The sequence below is a fragment of the Varroa destructor genome, unplaced genomic scaffold, assembly GCF_002443255.2.
Source record: "Varroa destructor unplaced genomic scaffold, Vdes_3.0 BEIS01000004.1, whole genome shotgun sequence".
Classification (NCBI taxonomy): Eukaryota; Metazoa; Arthropoda; class Arachnida; order Mesostigmata; family Varroidae; genus Varroa; species Varroa destructor.
Genome location: NW_019211457.1, coordinates 28,329,565 through 28,335,417, shown reverse-complemented (window position 1 = coordinate 28,335,417; position 5,853 = coordinate 28,329,565). Strand labels below are relative to the sequence as shown.

Sequence of the window (5,853 nt, the reverse complement as noted above, 5' to 3'; positions counted from 1 at the left end):
ATATAATATTAGATTTGAAAAAATTGGATACTTAGTTTAACTAATTTCAACTATTTTCACTAGTGCTGAAAACGATAAAATTCCTCTTAAATATCTTCCACATTTGCAAACTGTGAAATATTGATATATCGTATAATTTCAATGGTTTGTAGTAACTTGGGTTGCATATGCCAGTTATCCGGTTAGAAAGTTAATATGAACCTTCACCGGTCTATGTAACAGCTATCGATGCAAACCATACATAAACATAGTTATTTCCCAGTTAGCGGTACAAAACAGGAGCTGCACTAATTATAAGCTATCTATCTTATTGTTGAATCAAATGAATAATGATCCCACATGTTTTTATTTATTTCGAAGTTCTGCTCCACGTCGTGCTTAGTATACAATTTCAAATTCCAATCATTTCAAATGCTAGCTAGCCAAAAAATGATTCTGACAAATATTCAAAGAAAATGTGATGTCAACATCCAAATATTGTAAAAATAGTATTAGTAACAATAACAACATGGACGTGTTCATTGGGACTATTCTATACTTTTTATAGAATATGGAACTCAGTAGCGGTTCCGGCTCTGTAATATGATTCTACGTCCATCGCTTTTGTTAGCTGTTCATTCTAACGCGTACTAAACACCCCGTAACCCGACCGCGTCGCCAGTGCGAAGTTTAAAATTAAAGTTATACTTCAGAGGAAACCTTTTTAGGTGACGTCAACCGCACTGGCTTTTAATTGTCCCCATTTTTTTTATAATCTACAATCGCCTTACCGTTGGCGTACGCTGCTACTGGCTAGCTTCTCCTCAGTTCCTGTCCAAAAAGTCACCACCCAGAAATAGAATACCATTGTGAATAGATGGCATAGTTCCTTGCAATGCGTCATTTAAATGGGTAAATTATTTTAGTCTGGCATCAGTGTTCGCATTTGGTTACGTATTGTCGGACCCCGGTCTATCCCCGCGCGATTATCAGATGCGCCGTGCTTTCCATCTGGCATTTGAAATGGTTCATAGAAGCTCAACTGGCAATAGTAGGCGAACGAGTATATACGAAAGCACAGTAATCACTTTCTCTGTTTTGTGTTGATTTTATGGGCTTAAGTTACCCTCTGCCCGACCTGGCCCCACAGCTGCGCCGTTCTGACATCCGGGATTCGGGGAGTTTAAAGCGATTCGGCGACGTCTCCTAGCTTCAGTTCCGCTGTGGCAGTTATTTTAGCGACTATAACCATCACTTCCAGGTTGCTCTGGGTATCCAGCAAACATTGCATAGAAGAGTTGGGCCAGATCGTACCAAACTGGCAGGAGGAACTTGTACGAAAGTCCTCTGAACTCGGAAAAACCCTATAAATAGCTCAATGTTAGCTAATGGGAAACTTGTTGTCTTTTAGAAAAATCAAGTGATGAGGCTTTATTTGATAGTACAGTTGTAGCAAGTTTTGAAGTGTGCCTGAGTGTATCGGTGCTGTCCTGCTGTGTACTGGAGACATCCATTGGAAAAAGTAAGTTGACTAGAACGCGTCGCTTAATCGACCTCAATTAGATAATTCTCAAACAATATGTCCAATAATATTGATTGAGTGATATAGAAGTTTACTATTATGAGTCTTTAAATTTTGTTTACACACCCATTCTCAGGACAACCGACATGTCTCGAACCATCGTATTGTTCTTTCTGGCAACGCTCGTGGGTCGGGCCGCAGCCATGCTCAGCTCACATGCCCCCTTACAAACGGCAACCCCGGGAAGAACGCGTCTCACAGATGATGTCGTAGACGGTAGATGGTCAGAGCTGTATTTCCGCACAATGCCTAAAATTCAAATTTATGGCTATCGGAGGTTCGCGCCCCATCTCGGCAAGATCGCAGCTTGAATAGCTCGAACAGCTGGTGAAAAGCACTAATCTCTATATGAGGTAACTTTTCAAACTTCTGGTAAATCACAGACTCGTGAAACCTCTTGAAATAAAATAGTGACTATTTTTTACATTATTAATGGTATACCATGTTGAAACATTGGATGTTCAACATTATTACAAAGCATGATCTTTGAGACAAGGAATACGAAAATCTTGCAGGTTCGCGATTCGGACAATGCGTGTACGTGTGTGTAATCGTTATCGTCGATATGGTAGCCATTTTTCTATTTACAAATTCAATATTTACGCTAGTCATGAACTAAACGCATTCCATAATCTAATTCCAGCGCATCTATGCGAAGCTGAGTTTTTCTATTGAAGTTCATCCTCACAACTTCACGAACCTCACTCAGGTTACATGTCTATTTTGCGGACAGCTTTCAGAAAAATAATTCAACTACGCGCCATTTTGTACTGTGTGAATTTTAATAAAAGCAGACGCCTAAAGAATCGAATGGATCTTGTAAAAATAATTGATTCAATTTTATATCTCGGTTGGCTAATGGAGAAACAGTAATAGTAACCTACATGGACCTCCCCTCAGAGAAGGTGATCATATAGTATAATTTTATTAACTCATTTAAATAACTCCGTAAGTAGACGCAGTTATCGATAATTAGTAAAAAATAATGTGAACAGACTGTTTATGATGGCCAGTCCTCGCGCCAATACAACAAGCTACAATCAAACTCAACGAGCTAAATTAAATCCCTAATCATTATATCTTATCTTGTTTATCAAAACGAGACAAATACCTCGAAAGCAGACGATATATTATTTGTACAACTGTTGATTCGAGTGTGAACACATTTGTAGAACCTGTATTATGGAAACCAGTTGAAAATACTAATAGCCAACAGTTTTTGCAGACGGCTCAAGCTTGACGGCTTGAGCAGATGTATTACCGTGCTGTGTGTCAGCAGTATTTCTAAAACTGTCCGATATGTCGACCTTTGCGTCCGTATGATGCCTCTTGTTCAAATTCTTTTGCCACGAATTTGCCCTACTTCGTTTCTAATTGACTGACTTTTTTTTCGAAGGATCTCTACTCGTACAAATCAAAACGCGGAATCATTTAATCGACAGCACCTAGGTCGTCTCAAGATATATCTCTAAGAGCTCAGGTAATCGATGCAAAACCGCGACTAAAGCTGACACACAACGGACCCGTTTCGCATAAATCCTAGTGTAGAATATTTACAAATCCAGGTTTTCTTGATAGACTCAATAATTTTCTAAACATGTGCAAAATTGGTTAATTATATATGCATTTATTACTTAATTTATGTTTACTAGCAGCCATTCTCTTGATACACTTACTGGTGGTTCCGGGAGTACGTATATTACAAAATATTGATTTGTATCTAACTGTGCGTCCTGCCATGATCCGACTCGCTTAAATTTGACGTTCAATAGTAAAATGAAATGAAAATATTTATTATTATCTATATTATAAGCATATCTTGATGCAATGCGTCCATGCAACGCTAGAAAAAAGGACGCTTGCAGCGCAGATCTATCTGAAACAGAAGAACTGTATAACATTCAAATCGGTCGCATCGACTGCAATGTACTCTAATAAATATTGCTTTTCTCACATTGTACGCATTTTCGTTGTATGGGTGACGATGATATTGATTACTTGCAAGCATGAATTGTTTTTGTGTTTATGACCTTTAGTTAACTTATAGACCTGCACCTTTATTATTGTTGTTGACTAGTTCGATGTAAACATTAAGTGCGCGCTTGTATGTAAGCTATGTCTTCTATGCAGATTCGAACCCATCGGACCTTGCGAACGTCGAAAAATACCAGTCGAGTCTTGTAGGTGTCCCGAAATTGACTTTAACATACTAATGTAATTACTCTGAACAGTGTTAATTAATTCGAAGGAATGTCGCACTCAAAATGCTCACCAATTTTTAACAGATCCACATGTGTGACTAGCGTTGGAGAATACGCTTTCATATAACACGTTATTATAGACAAGAAGTAATGGTTTCTGTACCAATTAGCAGCTTCAGCTTTTCATGGTCTGCCTTCGTCTATTTATAAGCCATATTTCATAGGCGAAAGCACCTATGCGTCATGTGAGCTTTGCTATGAAACTCGATTAACTTGACCTCTTGACACAGAATCGAGCTAAATACTGATCGTGTTCGCTTTGTATCGTTCTGTGGTTAACGGGTCTACCCGAAGAGAATTAACTTTTCTTATACGTACGAATATGCCAATTTGTTTTTATCGAAATTGCAACACACGCTAATAAAAGGAGCTGTCCTACCCGTGTTGCTGATACGTACTAAGGCAAGCATTCTTTCAACAGTCATATGTACATTAGACGAAAAGTTGCCGATCATATGAGCTGAGGACACAGGACCTCTGCCCCTGCGAGACAGAGTAGATCTCGTAAGTTTAAACGAAGCGTAGCGCCAGCGACATGGTAGACTGCGTATACGATGTCAACTACATTTGAAAAAATAGTCTTCGCTTAAATAAAACTGCTATCCCTCCCCGTACACAAAAAGATTTCTGGAAGTCAGCAAGCTTGTTTCTAAAAACCATCTCAATGTGGTCTCCGGCAACGATATATGGACCACCATCGATCTCATCTGAATGTAACGATGCGATTGACCTCGTCTGAGACATTTCTAATCGGGGAACGTATTCGCCTGCTAATCGTAAGGACATGTTGTGGTCTAGGTTCGAACCTGGATATAGGCAGACAGACACACACAGTTTCTTGCTGGGAGCCAGCCATACAATAGAATGTCTAATGGACATACAACTTGAAACATAGGTACACTTCTAGTCAGGATAGATAAAAAAAAAATCACTAAAATTAAATAGGCAAACGGTGATGCCCTGAGACGAGGTCGGTGGTACAACACTTGTTTACAGAGTTATTTAACTATCAATGAAGTATCCAATAGGTATTACTATCATTTTTCTTAGAAATAGCAACTAAAATGGTTCTATTTGAAACACTGTTTCTATAAGCGAAAAAAAAACAGATTTTACTTAATACTCTTTTGGTTACTTTGCCTAGACGGAGCGTTGAACGTAAAAGGAGAAGCAATGCAGGAAATTTTACATATTTTATAGAGAAATTCGGTCGAGCAAGCAGAAACATTTAGTGACTACTTTTGTCTCAGTGCTATTAATGATAGGACACTATCCAATTCATTACCTACCGATTGTGGATCGCAGGCTGCGGCCTTAGTGAATGACCATCCAGTTCATTTAGCGTTTCCTATGTAGGTTGCTAGGTTGTCATGATGACGACATTCTCCTCCTTAAGCATATGGTCCCCGTTAATTACTATTCAGTAATGAGTTATACTTAAATACGAAAGTCTCCGAATCGGCCATAGAAAATTAGTAAATGTTTGTCTACTAACTTACTGAATGTAGACATCTACTGAACATTCTTCTTTTATAGACAAATCGTTCAGCGCGTCTGGCGTGATCCACTGAATACTATGTGTTGTGGTGGTCGACTGCTAAAGCGAGAATTTTTTACACATAATTTAGCTCACTATCAGGTACCATGTTGCCTAATATCCTGGAAACGTAATAGTTCAAGTGACAGAAAAAAATGAAAGTAATGTAGTACTAATAACAATGGTTTTCATGTCGCTAACTGCAGAAATCGGAAATCAGTCAAACATGCACGCTTTAGCTGCAAACACTTTTTTTTTCATACATAGCTTTTTACCATATACAGAGGAAGCCTTATAGACCACGTTGAATAAAATCAACACAGACATTTCGAAGTGCTCTCTCTGTATTCGCACAAACAAGCCGATAAAATGCCGACCTTTTTAAACGTTTGCCATCGTTCTGAGCTATAGCTATGCTTCAGGTGAAGTCCTTGGTCAGTATCTTCGCATATATTCGATATTCAAGTTAACAATTGGAAGAATGACCAAAAATA

At 38.6% G+C, this 5,853-nt stretch overlaps 1 long non-coding RNA gene across 5 annotated transcripts in view; it reads left to right on the top strand.

The window, feature by feature from the left end:
* Positions 1-3,516, top strand: part of LOC111250246 (uncharacterized) — a 7,803-nt gene extending 4,287 nt beyond the window's left edge. For 2 of the 5 annotated variants that reach the window (XR_015326611.1, XR_015326613.1), the window contains 2 exons: positions 1,102-1,501; positions 1,638-3,516. This is a non-coding gene — a long non-coding RNA (uncharacterized LOC111250246). The remainder of the gene's footprint in view (positions 1-1,101; positions 1,502-1,637) is intronic. The other 3 variants (XR_015326614.1, XR_002673239.2, XR_015326612.1) reach the window with 3 other exon arrangements.
* Positions 3,517-5,853: the final 2,337 nt, after the last annotated feature.